The following is a 19,926-nucleotide window of genomic DNA, read 5'->3' on the forward strand; positions in this document are numbered from 1 at the left end:
AGACAGACATCAATACAAGTAAACAGGCATCATTCATTCATTCAATCGTATTTATTGAGCGCTTACTGTGTGCAGAGCACTGTACTAAGCGCTTGAGAAGTACAAGCTGGCAACTATAGGGACAGTCCCTACCCAACAAAGGGTTCGCAGTCTAGAAGGGACAGACAACAAAACAAAACGTGTGGAAAGGTGTCAAGTGGTCAGAACAAATAGAATTAAAGCTAAATGCACATCATTAACAAAATAAATAGAATAGTAAATATGTACAAGTAAAACAGAGTAATAAATCTATAAAAACCTATATACAGGTGCTGTGGGGAGGGAAAGGAGGTAGCACGGGGGGATGGGGAGGAGGAGAGGAAAAAGGGGGCTCAATATAAATATAGAATTATCATTTGTTGAGCACCTACTGTGTGCAGAGCACTGTACTAAGTGCTGGGGAGAGAACTATATAACGATATAGTAGACACATTCCCTGCCCACGACAGGTTACAGCCAGTTCTGAATGGAAGAGATCAAGGCAAGAGAGTGCATTGTTTTTAATCAATCAGTTGTATTTATTAAGCACTTCCTGTGTGTAGAGCACTGTACTATGTGCTTGGGAGAGTACAATATAGCAGACATGTTCCCTGTGCATAATGAGCTCACAGTCCTCTGGGGGAGACAGACATTAATGTTGATAAACAAATGACAGATATGTACATAAGTGCTGTGGGACTCAGTTGGGGGGATGAATAAAGGGAGCAAATCAGGGTGATTCAGAAGGGAGTGGGAGAAAAGGAAAAGAGGGCTTATCATCAATCGTATTTATCGAGCGCTTACTGTGTGCAGAGCACTGTACTAAGCGCTTGGGAAGTACAAGTTGGCAACATATAGAGACAGTCCCTACCCAACAGTGGGCTCACAGTCTAAAAGGGGCTTAGCCAAGAAGGGCCTCTTGGACAAGATGTGCCTTCAGTAAGACTTTATCAGTTGGTTATGAAGAAGGAGGGCATTCCAGAACAGAGGCAGGACATGAGTTAGAGGTCAGTGGTGAGATAGATGAGATCAAGGTACATTGAGAAGGTTGCCATTAGAAAAGCAAAGTATGTGAGCTGGGTTTTAGTAGGAAAGCAGTAAGTTGAGATAGGAGGGGGCAAGGTGATCGAGCACTTTAAAGCCAACGTTTTAGGCCGCATCCTATTACTGTAGGATGCTGCTTAAAAATACACTCGGGAAAAAAGGAAAAGAACAAAATTTTAAAATGGTGTCATGAAGATGATCAGACAGCACAGCAATTGAGTCTGGAAAGTGATTAAACGAACACTGGGCTGTTTCTATAGGCAACAATTTGCAACTGAATTCAGTCCGGGACTTTCATGTTCACCATCATCCTTGTCTTTGTACTTTTGTTCACCTTTCCTAATGTACCTATCACCAACCCCATCCGTTCCCACCTATTCTTAGATTGTGAGTTCCTTTGGGGCCTGGTCTTGTATTTATATAACTCATCTGTGTATTTCTTTCCCAGAGCTAAGTACAGTGCTGTTCACTTAGTGCGTGCTTAATAAATATTACTAAACTATTAGAGGCATCACCTAGCTTTCTGCTGAGCCAGGAGTAACACTGGAAGATGAAACATACAATGTCGTAAGAGCTCCAACTCACTGTCTTTTTTTTTTTTTTTGCTATGGTTGTATATTTGTGGAACTTTCCCAGGGGCAAAAACCTCTACCAGGACAGATCTAGGTAGTCAAAATGAAACCATTACTTGAGCAATTTTCCAGGAATTGTTATATATGTTTTGGACAAAATTACCCCAGTTTTTTATTCAGCTGCTCATCCTTGCTGTGGTCTTTATTTCTCACTGGAAGCCTGTGTACCTTTGAGCCTAAACTATCTGGATTGCCTATGGATACAGTTAAAATTCTTCAGATAATGGCTCAATCCTCGATTTTGATTTGACTGTCAAAAATATCTCCTGTCTTGTTTCTCAAACTGGCTAGATATTCATGTTAATCACTTGGGAAATACACACTGTAAGTTATTAAAGTCATAGAAAAAAAATACTATGTAAATCGGAATGTCAAGTAGTAGCATGTAAAGATCCTACACTTGTAAATTCCTATTTCATTCATTCATTCACATTTATTGAGCACTTGTGTGCAGAACACTGTACTAAGCGCTGGGAGTATAAAACGGCAACAAATAGAGACGGTCCCTACCCAACAACGGGCTTACAGTCTAGAAGACTATTTAACCATTAACCCAAGAAACACACAGATTTCTCAATGAGGATTTGCTTGTAAGCCTGAAATCCAGGGAATCAGTCCACCTTCCACTAGTGATACAACCTTCAAACTTTTCTCTGAATTTCAGTTTCTCATCTAGAAATTTGCAAAGGGTCATATGTTTGCAGTGCTTTGAGATCATTGAAGGAAATGACCTATATCATTTTAATTATCATCTCAATTAAGATAATTCCAATTCTACTAAATCTGTTACACATATGTGAATGGAATAATTATTCATAGGCAAGTGCATATTTCTAACAAAGAAGGTTTGTTTCCGATGCATTAATTTACGTGCCCAAGCAGAAATTTACATTTATCCAATTTGGAAAACTCCTATTTCTATTGTATGTGAAATCCGCAACTGCTGTGTCTCTAAATGAAAGCTAGTAAAGGACTTTTAAAAATTACAACCTAATTGTAAATACATGCTTATTGTAACACATTGGTGTGGATTAATTAGTGTAATTAGTCTTGTGCATATAACCCACAGCCCAAAATAATGTCCTCTACAGCTAAAAAGCAATCAGGCATGGTAAAGAATTGTATAGAACTTTCTGTTTTAAGGATCATGCAAGTGGTGATTTGTTTTTTGCTTGTGGTAATTCCATTTTTCAGTCTTTAAAGCAAAATCTAGAGCAAATTCTATTTTAATTTCAGTCTCCATCTTAACAGATTCTTTAAAAAGTATTAAATATTGAGTTACTTGAGTATATTTTGATTTAAGTACATGAATTCTCGGCTAATGTGGTAAAGATGAATAGAAATAAAAGCACAGTTTATTGCATGTCTGTGCCTTTTTTGTATTTTCTCCAATATTTGCTTATTTAGGGATAAAAACAAGCACCTCTTATGTCCTTTATATAATTAATGAGATATTTAGATCGATTAAAACCACAAAGCAATTTTCTATTTTAACTGTATCAAGTAAAGTATTAAATGTTTAAGTGAAACATTAAAATTCAAAAAAACACATTTTTATTCTAAATGCAAAATTTATTTTCTACATGGACTTATATAATGACATAAAAATATTATCAATTCTGGCAATTTACCTGTGAGTTCTCCTTATCAAAAGCTGGAATTTGAAATCCTGGGAAATATATAACCCAGAAATAAAAAACTAAAGTGATATATAAATAGGCACACATATATATGTATATATAAATGTATATGTATACATCTGTGATACACACATTTAATACAAAATTACATGCATATGTGTAGATTATTAGCTGGATATTCACCCCTTACATTTTTAGGGTTTTAGGATAAATTAAAAATGACTCCCAAGCTTGTCGCTAAAAATATATTTATTTTGACTTAATTAAATGATAGAGATTCATTCATATAAACATATACATGCTCGCACTAACGAACATATAGATAAAATGAAATCTGAAAACAAAATGTGTTATTTTGATATCTTGAACAGGTGGACCTTTAAAAAAAGATTCCTAATTATTCTTACGTTCTTGAAATTATTTTAATTTTGCATCTCAGCAGATACATTTGTATACGGGAAACAGGTGTTCATCAAAAGAAGATGAGATAAAGAGATACCGCAGTCAAGGCTTGGAACCTAGCCTGCATGGTGTGATGACAGATAAATTAGAAAAATCCTGCTAAACATCTCCATACTTCAGAAGGAGATTACACCTTTTTAAAAAGGCAAAACATGTGGTTCAATTACTTATTGTCTTGGCATGTGGTTATGATGAAAGAAGGAGTCTTACACATCAATAGAGCTAAACTAACATCCCAGATGGGCTTCAGAAGAGGCGGGGGGAAATCCTGTAGCAACCCACCTGCGCAAAAAGCAACTTTAAAAAATAGATGAAAGAAATGTTTATCTCTCCCCACCTCCATTCAATTTGTTTCTTTATATTAAATGACTATGCAACGAATAATGCTAGTTTGGAAAAAAAACCTTAAGCGGGAAAACCTTTATTGTGATAGATTTTCTGGGATTGTTAGGATAACAAACAACAGATGGAGCAGGTTGTGAGGTAGCGGTACTAGAAAACAGCATGGGCACATATGTTTGTCACAGGACATCCAGAGTTTTGGCAATCTGCTCCACCTCACAACAATCTAGAAATCACCCCTACCATTCTGCCCCTTGTAAGGGGGCACCCTGTCTTGGGAGGATCTCCTTCGGGTTGGGTGAATGTCTATCTAGTGCTAACCTTCTCACTGTGCCTCTTTCTCTCCTGTCCCGCCATCGACCGCTGGCCCACGTCCTGCCCCTGGTCTGGAATGCCCTTAGTCCTCAAATCCACCAAACTAGCACACATTCCCCACTTCAAAGCCCTACTGAAGGCTCACCTCCTCCAGGATGCCTTCCCATACTAAGCCCCCCTTTTCCTCAGCTCTCCCTCCCCTATCACTCTGACTCACTCCCTTTGCTCTACCCCCATACCCCACCCCACGGTACTTGTGCATATATGTACATGTCTATAATTCTATTTATTTATATTAATGCCTGTTTACTTGTTTTGATGTGTGTATGTCTATAATTCTGTTTATTTATATTGATGCTATTGACACCTGTTTACTTGCTTTGATGTCTGTCTCCCCCCTTCTAGGACTGTAAGCCTGTTGTGAGCAGGGATTGTGTCTCTGTATTGCTGAACTGTACTTTCCAAGCACTTAGTACAGTGCTCTGCACCCAGCAAACGCTCAATAAATTTGATTAATGAATGAATGGGAGACAAGATCACTTAGCACCAATTTTCCTTCTCAGAAAAGACAGAGTACAAGTCACGCAGTGCAAACCACTATCGAAATAACACAACCTTTATGCAGTTTTTTGTTCCTTTGTATTTATTGGACACCTACTGGGTGCAGAATACTGCACTAAGCACTTAATAAAAAACATTGGAATTAGTATTTGGAAACCCTCCCTCAGGGAGCTTACAATCTAGTAGGGAAGACAGGCACGACTAAATTCCAGCTAGGAGGAAGTGATAGAGTATAAAGATATGTTTACATAATAATAATAATAATAATAATAATGGTATTTTTAAGTGCTATGTGCAAAGCACTGTTCTAAGCACTGGGGAAGTTACAAGGTGATCAGGTTGTCCCATGGGGGGCTCACAGTTTTAATCCCCATTTTCCAGATGAGGTAACTGAGGCCCAGAGAAGTGAAGTGACTTGTCCAAAGTCACACAGCTGACAGTTGGCGGAGCCGGGATTTGAACCCATGACCTCCTACTCCAAAGCCCGGGCTCTTTCCACTGAGCCACGCTGCTAGGGAGTTGTGGGGATCCTTTAGTGCCGGAGTGGCAGTTGATGAGATATAAAGTAAGAAGAATGGAGATCAATTGAGAAACTTCTCCAGGTGGAGCTGTGAATTCAGAAGGGCTTCCATAAGGGGGAGGGTGTTTCTTGCAGGAGGTAAGACACGTGTAGGATGTCAGTGATGGGATATGAGACTGAGGCACAGTGAGTAGTTAGCTTGGGAAGAATGAGGAGAACAAGCTGGGATGTAGTGGGAGAAGAGACTGGGTAAGTAGAAGACAGAGTGCTGAATAAGCACCTTAAAACAAGTGATTCTAATTTTACCCAGAGGAATACAGTCCAATAGAGTGGAAGTTCCTCGTGGGAAGAGGACATGTTTACCCACTGTGGTATATTTTGTCATCATCATCAATCGTATTTATTGAGCGCTTACTGTGTGCAGAGCACTGTACTAAGCGCTTGGGAAGTACAAATTGGCAACATATAGAGACAGTCCCTACCCAACAGTGGGCTCACAGTCTAAAAGGGGGAGAGAAAACCAAACATGCTACAAAATAAAATAGAATAAATATGTACAAGTAAAATAAATAGAGTAATAAATATGTACAAACATATAAACATTTACATATTACACATTACATAAACATATAAATATTTACTCTCCCAAGAACCTAGTATCCTTTCAGGATCACACCTGGAGAGTTTCCAGTACTCTGCCGGTCTCGGCTACAAGAGGAAGAGCCAAGCAGAGGCACACCCATTCCATTCCTAGCTTGGGCAGTGGAAGGCAATCTGCTACAAGTCAAAACTCACCCATGCTGGGCAGCAGCAGCATGGGAGAGAGGCGAGGGTGGAGACTCAGGTTTACTGTGTGGAAAAAGGCAATGGTAAACCAGTTTTTACCAAGAAAAGTCTATGGATACACTACCAGAATGATTGCAGATGGAGAGTGGGGTGTTCTGGGAAAGATGTGCCCATGGAGTCACTATGGGAAGCAGTGTGGCTCAGTGGAAAGAGCCCGGGCTTTGGAGTCAGAAGCCATGGGTTCAAATCCTGGCTCGGCCAATTGTCGGCTGTGTGACTTTGGGTAAGTCACTTCACTTCTCTGGGCCTCAGTTACCTCATCTGGCAAATGGGGATTAAGACTGTGAACCCCCCGTGGGACAACCTGATCACCTTGTAACCTCCCCAGCACTTAGTACAGTGCTTTGCACATAGTAAGCGCTTAATAAATGCCACTATTATTATTTTTATGTGTTGAAAATGACTCATCAGCATTAGCCATGCCAAGAGTGTAAGCCCCTTGTGGGAAGGAGACATGATGACCAACCCTGGTATACTGTACTCTCCCAAGAACCTAATACAATGTTCTGCACATAGTAAATCTCAATAAATTTGACTGATTGATTGAAAGAGGAATGGGCCACCCTGGGTGGTGTTTGAGGAGTGGTGATACATGCGCAGAATAACATTTTACTAAAGTGATCCGGGAAGTAGAGTGAAATATAGACTGGAGAGAAGAGAGACTACAGACAGGGAGTTCAGCAAGGAGTCTAATTCTGTAGCCAGGATGGAATAAGACAAACGCTCGTATGGTATAGAGGTGGTTTAGATGCAGTCAGTTTCTGCTGCGGAGGAAAAAGCAGAGTGGCCTAGTATATACAGCACAAGCCTGGGAGTCAGAAGGACCTGGATTCTAAATCTGGTTCCACCACTTGCCTGTCGTGTGACCTTGGGCAAGTCATTTGAGTTCTCTGTGCTTCAATTACTTCATCTGTAAAATGGAGAATAAGACTTTCTAGGACAGGGACTGTATCCAACCCGATTAGCTTGTGTTTAACCCAGCACTTAGCACAGTGCCCAGCACACAGTAAGTGCTTAACAAATACCACAATTATTATTATTTTGATGATGATTTAGTGAAAGACAAATTGTGGGGCTTGAACTCAAGTCAATCAGTGGTATTTATTGAGTGCTTATTATGTCCAGAGAGCTGTAGTGAAAGACAAATTATGGGGCTTGAAATCAGTCAATCAATGGTATTTATTGAGTGCTTATTATGTCCAGAGCCCTGTAGTAAATGCTTAGGAGAGTACAGTACAGCAGAATTAGCATACACTTTCCCTACCCATAATGAGCTTACAGTCTAGAAGAGGAGTCATTGAGGATAATGCCAACACTTCGGCCTAGAGATATGGGTGCAATTAACTATAATGGGAGAGTTAGGAGAAGGAGAAGATTTAGGAGGAAGGATAAAGAGTTCATTCATTCATTCATTCATTTGCATTTATTGAGAGCTTACTGTGTGCAGAGTACTGTACTGCATGCTTGGGAGAGTACAGTGCTCTGCACACAGTAAGCGCTCAATAAATGCAATTGATTGATTGATTACAGTACAAAAATAAACAGACGCATTCCCTGCCCACAACGAGCTCATGGTTTTGGATGTAGTGAGCGTGATGTGCCAGTGGGGCAGTGAGGCATTAATAAATGCCATCATTATTATTATTATTATGGGTTGAAAATGACTCATCAGCATTAGCCAAGCCAAGAGTGTAAGTCCCTTGTGGGAAGGAGACATGATGACCAACTCTGGCATACTGTACCCTCCCAAGAACCTAATACAATGTTCTGCACATAGTAAATCTCAATAAATTTGACTGATTGATTGATAGAGGAATGGACCCTCCTGGGTGGCGTTTGAGGAGTGGTGATACATGTGCAGGGGATGTTGTAGAGGCGGGAGGAAATACAGGAATGAAGAGATGAGAGGTATAGGCTAGCTAGGCAGATTTGAGAGTCAGCCCCTTAGAGGGGGTAGCTGAAAGCCTGGGAGTGGGTAATCAATCAATCAATCAATCAATCAATCGTATTTATTGAGCGCTTACTGTGAGCACAGCACTGTACTAAGCACTTGGGAAGTACAAGTTGGCAACATATAGAGACGATCTCTACCCAACAGTGGGCTCACAGTCTAGAAGGGGGAGACAGAGAACAAAGCCAAACATATTAACAAAATAAAATAAATAGGATATGTACAAGTAAAGCTCCCCAAGGGAGTAAATGTAAATTGAGAAGATAAGGAAGAGGATTCAAAACAAAGCATAGAGGACACTGTCTGTTAGGGAGTAGGAAGTATTAGAAGAGTCACTGGAAGAGAATGAGAAGAACTGGGCAGAGAGATCAAAGGAGAACCAGGAGAAAATTACTTCAGAAAAAAAACAAGGCAGTAAGATAGCATTTCCCGGAAAAAGTAGCGGTCACACTTCTGGACTGATGTTTATCTGTCATTCTTAATAATAATAATGATGGCATTTATTAAGCGCTTACTATGTGAAGAGCACTGTTCTAAGCACTGACACTGGTCTTAATGGGAGAATATGATACTGGAGAATCAATCAATCGTATTTATTGAGAGCTTACTGTGTGCAGAGCACTGTACTCAGCGCTTGGGAAGTGCTAGTGACTCTTGGGGTCCCTGTAATAGTACCCAGGAATGACCCATATAGATTCCATCACACTAAGGTTCACTTTACCTTCTCCACCAGCACAACATGACCTTGTAAGCGCTTAACAAATACCACAATTATTATTATTTTGATGATGATTTAATGAAAGACAAATTATGGGGGTTGAAATCAGTCAATCAGTCAATTTACTGAGTGCATATTATGTCTAGAGCACTGTAGTAAGTAATAATGATAATAATGGCATTTATTAAGCGCTTACTATGTGCAAAGCACTGTTCTAAGCGCTGGGGAGGTTACAAGGTGATCAGGTTGTCCCACAGGGGGCTCACAGTCTTAATCCCCACTTTACAGATGAGGTAACTGAGGCACAGAGAAGTTAAGTGACTTGTCCAAAGTCACACAGCTGACAAGTGGCCGAGTCGAGGTTTGAACCCACAACCCTTGACTCCAAAGCCCGTGCTCTTTCCACTGGGCCATGCTGCTTCCCAAATGCTTGGGAGAATGCAATACAGCAGAATTATAATACTCCTGTCTACAGGTTTTGTTTTGTTGTCTGTCTCCCCCTTCTAGACCGTGAGCCCGTTGTTGGGTAGGGACCGTCTCTGTATGTTGCCGACTTGTACTTCCCAAGCGCTTAGTACAGTGCTCTGCACACAGTAAGTGCTCAATAAATACAATTGAATGAATGAATGAATACACTTTCCCTACCCATAGTGAGCTCACAGTCTAGAAGAGGAGTCATTGAGGATAAAGCCTAGACTTTGGCCCAGAGATATGGGTGTAATGAACTACAGTGGGAGAGTTAGGAGAAGGAGAAGATTTAGGAGGGAAGATGAGGATCTTGGGGAAATAGGGAACAATCCTAGTCTTCAGAAGAGATACAGGAGGATACTGAAAACAGTAGAAATGATTAGCACCTGTATTCAATCCCCTTAGTGTGCCCCATCTTACCTCCTTCCCTTCCCCACAGCACCTGCATATATGTATATATGTTTGTACATATTTATTACTCTATTTATTTATTTATTTATTTTACTTGTACATATCTATTCTATTTATTTTACTTTGTTAGTATGTTTGGTTTTGTTCTCTGTCTCCCCCTTTTAGACTGTGAGCCCACTGTTGGGTAGGGACTGTCTCTATATGTTGCCAATTTGTACTTCCCAAGCGCTTAGTACAGTGCTCTGCACATAGTAAGCGCTCAATAAATACGATTGATGATGATATGTATATATGTTTGGACATATTTATTACTCTATTTATTTATTTATTTATTTTACTTGTACATATCTATTCTATTTATTTTATTTTGTTAGTATGTTTGGTTTTGTTCTCTGCCTCCCCCTTTTAGACTGTGAGCCCACTGTTGGGTAGGGACTGTCTCTATATGTTGCCAACTTGTACTTCCCAAGTGCTTAGTACAGTGCTCTGCATACAGTAAGCACTCAATAAATATGATTGATTGATTGATTGATTGATGTACTGCTGTTGGCACCCACTGATGACATGGCCATCCTGTCTGCATCATGGCTATGCAAAATAAAATGCAAACTGATTTCTCTAGTCCTGACCTCTCATCTGATCAGCAAGCCTGCATCTTGGAAAGAGCCCGGGCTTTGGAGTCAGAGGTCATGGGTTCAAATCTCAGCTCCGCCATCTGTCAGCTGTGGGACTTTGGGCAAGTCACTTCACTTCTCTGGGCCTCAGTTACCTCATCTGTAAAATGGGGATTCAAACTGTGAGCCCCCGTGGGACAACCTGATCACCTTGTAACCTCCCCAGTGCTTAGAACAGTGCTTCGCACATAGTAAGCACTTAACAAATACCATCATCATCATTATTATTTTTTTTGCCTCCAGATCCTCTCCTCTTGGGGGTCCTACTAGTACCTCAAGGTCAAAATACCTAAGTTTGGGCTCTGCCACTTTTTTGCTATGTGACCTCGGGCAAGTCACTTCACTTCTCTGGGCCTCAGTTTCCTCATCTTTAAAATGGGGATTCAGAGTGTGAGTTCCATGTGGACAGGGGCTGTGTATCCAACCTGATTAGCTTGTATCTACCCCAGCACTTAGAATAGCGCTTGACACATCGAAAGCACTTAACAAGTACCAAAATTATTATTATTATTATTTCCCTTCTTATCACTCATGAATATCAATAAATGGCTACTAATGTTAATACATATTTACTCAATTTACTATCTTTAACATAGCTGTAAATATTTTTATGTTCTCCTTCCCATTATAATGTAACTCCTTGTGGGCAGTAAAGATTGTATTTCTTCATTCTTTACCTTCCAAGCACCCAGTAGAGTGGCTTTCACCAAGTGGGAGCTCAATAAATGCTGCTACTACTACTATTACTGCTACTAAGTGTCCTGATTAAACTCTTGAGATCATGGTTTTCCCTTCCCATCTTCCTTTTTCCATCCTGAAAAACACTATTACAGTTTACATTGCAGTTTACTGGTGATAGAGTTCATTTCCTCTTAAATTATCCACTCGCTATTGCCTCTTTCGAGGACTGGATATTTTCTTCTAATGAGACTTAAAAAATACTGTGAGATGATTTTCTTATAACCTGTCCATTGGACAATTATTTTTTTCTCTAAGGTATATGGGTTAATGAGAAGAAAAACAAAACAAAACAATGGTTGGCTTTTTTTTTAAAGCCTGTACCATTTGACTGATAGTGTTATGTGCTACAGTACAGAAGACCTATTCTAATAAAGCAGTGAATCAGCTAAGCAGCAAATTCATGTTAATAGAAAACTTCAGTCACCATGTAACTAATTTGCCCAATCTACTGTACTGACAAATAATTTGATAAGATTTGCTGGCCTAATGATAATCAACAAATAGCTCCTGATTTGGAGAATGAACATTAATACTAATCAATTTCAAAGCAAAACATTCCTATCTAAGTTGGCCATTGAAGTGATTGAAAGTTATCCACTTAAAACTAATAGACAAACACGTATGCTAGGTTGCCTAATCTGTTGGGGAGTTGCAGTGCAAATTAATAGTGCTTCTTCACATTATTCTTGATCAACGGAGAGATAACAAAATAAACCTTGTCTCCGATTTCCCTGACAAATTAAGGGATAGAAACCCTTTTTGCATGCATGGTTTGTCTTTTGAATAACACTACTGGAATTCTTCCTTCACTTCCCAGACTTTAATACAATAAAACTTTTCTGGAGTTGTCCGGTTGAATGGTTGTTTAAATAATTGTTTACCCATTTATTGGCTTCTTGTGAAAACATATCTTCCCTGAATAAATTGTAAGTGGAACATGAGTAGGAACACCTATTAATATTCCATCTAGAATTGCTTAGCTCCCTTATTTAGATGGGATATATATCCTCTAGGTAACCGTCAAGTCTGCACCAGTGATTCCACACCACTCGGTCTTCATCATGACTGCCGACATCCTTCATTTATTCATTTATTCATTCAATTGTATTTATTGAGAGCTTACATCTCTTGTTTTTTTCTGCCCTTGCTTGTGACCCATCCTTTTCTCAAGTTCTATATTGCCACTGGAACCCCTTTCAAAGCTAGTGGATTTTTTGTTGAAACTAATACCATTACCGTCTTCAATGCAGCTACATCATGTCATTGCACTCACACTAAATTTCCACATGAATTCTGAGATGAGACACCCCAAAATGGACTTTTCTAGAAATTATTCTTTGAGGATGAGGAGAATTTACAAACTACATTAGGCATTCTGCAAATCCAAGTATTAATAAGTACAATACCTACACATGGCAGCAAAATTTCAAAAACTATTGCACTTAAGATTTGAATCCATTAAACTTTTCACTTTTCTCAGGGTTTGCCTAACCTTTATGGTTAATCTTCAAGTGATGTTTATGTTGAAAAAAGTTGTTTGACATACATTTCCCTCTCTCCCCACCCACTTGATCGTGAATCAAGGTCATTATGTGAATTTGTTTGTGGTAACACAATCATCTTTTATGTCAGGACCACAAATCGTGATGTACTAAACACAGGAATATGACTTTATTGCAGGTACAACTAGAAAGAATTCTTGCTCAAACACAAATACCTGCAGTAATGGAAAACGGAAAGCAGGAAATTACAGGCAAAGTAAATTGCTTTTTCTATAAATACTATTTTTTTCAAGGTCTTCTCAATATAAAAGTCCCTCAAATCACTGAAGTCCCTTTCACCCTTTTTAATTCCATTTTGCCAGTCAATCCCTTTGCTCCTTCAATCAAAAGTCAAAGTTGGAAATAGAAATGAAATTTCCCACTATCATGGGGATACCTAGCTTCTATAGACCACTACAGGTCTCCGGTGAAAAATGAGTTCAATCGGTGGTATTTATTGAGCACTTACTGTGTGCAGACCACTGTACTAAGCACTTGAAAGAATACAACAGAGTTGGTAGATACATTCCCTCTCCACAAGGAGTTTACAGTCTGGAGGGGGAGACAGACTTTAATATAAATAAGTAATTTATATATATATATATATATATATATATATATATATATATATATATATATATATATATATATATATACACACACACACACACACATATATATATATATATACATATCTATGTTATATTTGTACATAGCTATACCTTTAGCTATGCATAGAGTTGGGACATTAAGAGAAGAAATCAAATTCCTAGTTTAAAATGGCACCGTGGAAACCTTGTGAATTGTATGAATTCACACTAACCTCCCTGGGATTACAATAGGTAGGTAGCTGTCTCTCCAACTCTGTGTAAAGAAATCTTACCACAACTACCCAGCTAGAAAATTTGCAAGACCATGAATTAAAATGAATGTAAGCTTGTCATTCATTCATTCATTCAATCATATTTATTGAGCACTTACTGTGTGCAGAGGACTGTACTAAGTGCTTGGGAAGTACAAGTTGGCAACATATAGAGATGGTCCCTACCCAACAGTGGGCTCACAGTCTAGAAGGGGGACAGTATACAGTATTGTCCTCTATACTGTAAGCTTGTCGTGGGCAGGAAATGTGTGTACCAACTCTGCTTTTTGTTTTTTTATGGTATTTGTTATGCGCTTACAATGTGCCAGGCACTGTTCTAAGCAGTGGGGTAGACACAAGGTAATCAGGTTGGACACAGCCCATGTCCCACATGGGGCTCACAGTCTTAATCCTCATTTTACAGATGAGGTAACTGAGGCACAGAGAAGTTAAGTGACCAGCCCAAAGTCACACACCAAGTGGATGATAGATAGAAGCAAACTGACACCTGACACTGAGATAGACAGGGATTGTAAAAGGAAATATCAGAACATTAAAAAGACCCCAAAACAATATAGAAAGAGAAATCAATTGAGGCAGAGAGGAATCGAAAGGTGAAGAGACAGAGAAAGGGATAATAATAGGTTTTTTTTAAAAAAAAACAGGTATTTAAGTGTTTACTAAATTCCAGGTACTGTATTAAGCTCTGGGGTAGATATAAAATAATCATAATCAGGCTGGAAATAGTCCATGTCCCATATAAGGCTCACTGGTTAAATCAGATGGAGGAGTAGTAGTAGTAGTAGTAGTAGTAGTAGTAGTAGTAGTAGTAGTAATAATGATGACAATAATAATAATAATAATAATAATAATAATAATAATAATAATAATAATAATTTTGGTATTTGTTAAGTGCTTACAATTTGCCAGGCACTGTACTAAGCGCTGGGGTGGATACAAGCAAATCGGGTGGGACCCAGTCCCAGTCCCACATGGGGCTCATAGTCTCATTCCCCATTTTACAGTTGAGGGAACTGAGGCCCAGAGAAGTGAAGTGAAGAGAAGAGAAGCCCGCAACCTTGGTGTCATCCTCGACTCCGCTCTCTTGTTCACCCCACACAACCAATCCATCACCAAAACCTGCCAGTCTCACCTCCATAACTGCCAAGATCCACCCTTTCCTCTTCATCCAAACCACTACCTTGCTGTTTCAATCTCTCATCCCATCCCGACTGGATTACTGCATCAGTCTCCTCTCTGATCTCCTACCTGCTGTCTCACCCTGCTTCAGTCTACACTCCACTCTGCTGCCCAGATCATCTTTGTGCAGAAACGCTCTGGGCATGTTACTCCCCACCTCAAAAATCTCCAGTGGCTGTCTGTCAACCTACAAATCAAGCAAAAACTCCTCACTCTCGGCTTCAAGGCTGTCCATCACCTCGCCCCCTCCTACCTCACCTCCCTTCTCTCCTTCTTCAGCCCAGCCCGCACCCTCTGCTCCTCTGCCGCTAACCTCCTCACTGGGCCTCCTTCTTGCCTGTCCCACCATTGACCCCCAGCCCACATCCTTCCCCTGGCCTGGAATGCCCTCCCTCCACACATCCACCAAGCTAGTTCTCTCCCTCCCTTCAAAACCCTACTGAGAGCTCACCTCCTCCAGGAGGCCTTCCCTGACTGAGCCTCCTTTTTCCTCTCCTCCTCCCCATTCCTCCACGCCCTCCTACTTCCTTCCCCTCCCCACAGAACTTATATATATATATATATATATACACACAGATTTATTACTCTATTTTACTTGTACATATTTACTATTCAATTTATTTTGTTAATGATGTGCATATAGCCTTAATTCTATTTGTTCTGACGTTTTTGACACCTGTCTACATGTTTTGTTTTTGTGGCTCAGCGGAAAGAGCCCTGGCTTTGGACTCAGATGTCATGGGTTCAAATCCCGGCTCTGCCGAATGTCGGCTGTGTGACTCTGGGCAAGTCACTTCACTTCTCTATGCCTCAGTTCCCTCATCTGTAAAATGGGGATGAAGACTATGAGCCCCACGTGGGACAACCTGATCACCTTGTATCCCCCAGCACTTAGAACAGTGCTTTGTACATAGTAAACGCTTAACAAATACCATCATTATTATTATTATTTGTTTTGTTGTCTGTCTCCCCCTTCTAGACTATGAGCCCGATGTTGGGTAGGGGACCATCTCTACATGTTGCCGACTTGTACTTCCCAAGCGCTTAGTACAGTGCTCTGCACACAGTAAGCGCTCAATGAATATGATTGAATGAATGAAGTGATTTGCCCAAGTTCACACAGCAGACAAGTGGCAGAACTGGGATTAGAACCCATGACTTTCTGATTCCCAGGCCCATGCTTTATCTACTATGCCATGCTGCTACCTCCTAGTAGTGACAGTAGTAGTAGTAGTAGTAGAAGTGGCACTTATTAGTTACCCACTAGGTGCAATGCAGTCTTCTAGGCTCTTGGAAATACAAAACAAATAACTCCTTAACTTTTGTTGTACTGGCCCATATAATAATAATAATAATAATAATAATAATAATAGTATTTGTTAGGTGTTTACTATGTGCCAAGCACTGTATAAAGCACTGGGGTAGATACAAGGTAATCAGGTCCAACGTGGGGCTCACAGTATAAGTAGGTGAGAGAACAGGTCTGAATTGACACCTGTTTATTTGTTTTGTTTTGTTGTCTGTCTCCCCCTTCTAGACTGTGAGCCTGTTGTTGGGTAGGGATCGTCTCTATCTGTTGCTGATTTGTACTTCCCAAGCGCTTAGTACAGTGCTCTGCACACAGGAAGCACTGAATAAATACGATTGAATGAATGCATGAATGAATCAACAGGTTTGAATCTCCATTCTGGAGATGAGGGAACTTTGGTTCAGAGAAATGAAGTGACTCCTCCAAGTTCCCAAAGCAGGTAAGTGGTGGAGCTGGGATTAGAAGGCAGGTCCTCTGACTCTCAGGACCGTGCTCTAACCATTAGGCCATGCTAGTTCTCATTAGTCCAGTTGTAAGACTAGCCACCAAGCTACAGAACTGAGGACCGGTTGAGCCACACGGCAATGAAAGCTCCTAACTGCTTTTAATGCTCATCTTGCTGGGCCAAATCACATGTAGTTTTTTTTTAATGGCATTTATTAAGCACTTACTATGTGCAAAGCACTGTTCTAAGCGCTGGGGTGGTTACAAGGTAATAATGATCAGATTGCCCCACGGGTGGCTCACAGTCTTAATCCCCATTTTATAGATGAGGTAACTGAGGCCCAGAGAAGTTAAGTGACTTGCCCAAAGTCACACAGCTGACAATTGGTGAACATGGGATTTCAACCCATGACCTCTGACTCCAAAGCCTGTGCTCTTTCCACTGAGCAATGCTGCTTCACTCATTCGTTCATTCAGTCATATTTATTGAGAGCTTACTGTGTCCACAGCACTTTACTAAGTAGGTGGAAGAGTACAATAAAACAATAAACGGACACATTCCCTGACCACAGTGAGTTTACAGACTGGAGGTGGGGTGGGGGTGGGGGAGCAGACATCAATACAAATAAATTATAGATAAGTTCAAAGTGCTGTGGGGCCAGGGGTGGGGGAAGAACAAAGGGAGCAAGTTAGGTGATGCAGGAGGGAGTCAGAGAAGCAAAAAGGGGGTGGTGATTCATTCATTCATTCATTCGTATTTATTGAGCGCTTACTGTGTGCAGAGCACTGTACTAAGAGCTTGGGAAGTACAAGTTGGCAACATGTAGAAACGGTCCCCTACCCAACAACGGGCTCACAATCTAGAAGGGGGAGACAGACAACAAAACAAAACGTGGACAGGTGTCAAGTCGTCAGAACAGGTTAGCATGGGAAGGCCTCTTGGAGGAGTTGTCATGACCTGGCATCTTAGGGAGACCTTGCCTCCCGCTCCTTTCTTCCCTGTTAAGCTCCTTCTTCCCTACGTGAAAGGGAGATGCATGATGTTGTATCTTGAAGAACCTTAAATGGGAACCCTGGCAAAAACCTACATGGACACCAGTTTTGAATCCAGTTTTATTACCATCTACAGCTTTTTTCCCCTCCGCTTGAGGGCTTCAGGATGGAGAGTCACTGCTGGTGGATTGATTATGATATTTAATAAACCATTATATTTGGGGTAGATAAAATTAACAGTTCAGACACAGTCCCTTCCCCACAAGGAGCTCCCTCAAACTAAAGGGAGAAGATCACAGAAATATAGGACTGCCTAATTCAGTGAGAGGGAACAATGAGAAGCAGCGTGGCTCAGTGGAAAGAGTCCAGGCCTTGGAGTCAGAGGTCATGGGTTCAAATCTTGGCTCTGCCAATTGTCAGCTGGGTGACTTTGGGCAAGTCACTTCACTTCTCTGTACTTCAGTTACCTCATCTGTAAAATGGGGATGAAGACTGTGAGGCCCCCATGGGACAACCTTGATTACCTTGTAACTCTGCTTAGAACAGTGCTTTGCACACAGTAAGAGCGTAATAAATGCCATTAAAAAAACAGAGATAAAGAGAGAGTGAAAGAGAGACAGAGGGAGAGAGGGAGGGAGGGAAGAATGGTGGGAGAGAGAGAATGAGAAAGATAACAGAGAGGCAGAAGAGAGGCAATGGTAGCTACAGAGAAAAGGATTGGGTAAAAAATTCCAGAAACTTAATAGAGTATTTGGTGAGGTTCATAGCACATTAGTTGAGAATCTCTGTTTGACATCCTTCATAGAACTACATCTGTACCGTTATTTTTTTAAAAGCTGTAAAGAATCTACCTTTAAAAATTAATAGCTCTTGAGATGTGAGGAAACCAAGAAGGTCACCTACAAGATCTTTAGTGTTCCCCATGACATTGTCAAAACCAATAAATTTGAGGTCTTGAGTATAAAAACCTTCATCTTCAACAATCATAGAAAAGTATGAATAGGAAAGAAAACGTACTCTAATACAAGAAAAGTCCAAATAGAGTCCCTCTATATCAGGGAGAGCTGAACTTTTCTTCCAGTGATGACTAATTCACTAAGAACCATTCTACTGAGTCCCCAAATAATAATAATAATAATAATAATAATAATAATAATAATAATAATAATAATAATAATAACAATAATAGCATTTATTAAGCACTTGCTATGTGCAAATCAATCAATCAATCAATCAATTGGATTTATTGAGCGCTTACTGTGTGCAGAGCACTGTACTAAGCACTTGGGAAGTACAAGTTGGCAACATATAGAGACGGTCCCTACCCAACAGTGGGCCCACAGTCTAGAAGAGTTCTAAGCACTGTTCTAAGCACTGGGGAGGTTACAAGGTGATCGGGTTGTCCCCCGGGGGACTCACAGTCTTCATCCCCATTTTACAGATGAGGGAACCAAGGCCCAGAGAAGTCAAGTGACTTGCCCAAAGTCACACAGCTGACAATTGGTGGAGCCGGGATTTGAACCCGTGACCTCTGACTCCAAAGCCTGGGCTCTTTCTACTGAGCTACACTGCTTCTCCAAATAGGGTCTCCAAATAGGGCAGACCTCCATTAATTTCACATTACTTTATAAAGAAACAATCTGAAATAAAATCTCATTCATTCATTCTTCCAATTATATTTATTGAGCATTTACTGAGTGCAGAGCACTGTACTAAGCACTTGGGGAAGTACATTACAGCAATAAAGAGAGACAATCCCAGCCCACAATGAGCCCACAATCTAGAGGAGGAGAGACAGACATCAGTACAAGTGAACAGACATCAATATAAATAAAAAAATTACAGATATATACATAAGCAGCGTGGCTCAGAGGAAAGAGCCCGGGCTTTGGAGTCAGAGGTCATGGGTTCGAATCCTGGCTCCGCCAATGGTCAGCTGTGTGACTTTGGGCAAGTCACTTAACTTCTCTGGGCCTCAGTTACCTCATCTGTAAAATGGGGATTAAAACTGTGAGCCCCCCGTGGGACAACCTGATTACCTTGTTACCTCCCCAGCACTTAGAACAGTGCTTTGCACATAGTAAGTGCTTAACAAATATCATCATTATTATAAATGCTGCAGAGAGGGGGAAGAGGAAGGGAGAGAGTCAGGGTGACACGGAAGGGAGTGGGAGATGAGGAGAAGTGGAGCTTACTTCATGCTGCTGCCCGGATTGTCTTTGTCCAGAAATGCT

The sequence above is a fragment of the Tachyglossus aculeatus genome, chromosome 1 (assembly GCF_015852505.1).
Source record: "Tachyglossus aculeatus isolate mTacAcu1 chromosome 1, mTacAcu1.pri, whole genome shotgun sequence".
NCBI classification, from domain to species: domain Eukaryota; kingdom Metazoa; phylum Chordata; class Mammalia; order Monotremata; family Tachyglossidae; genus Tachyglossus; species Tachyglossus aculeatus.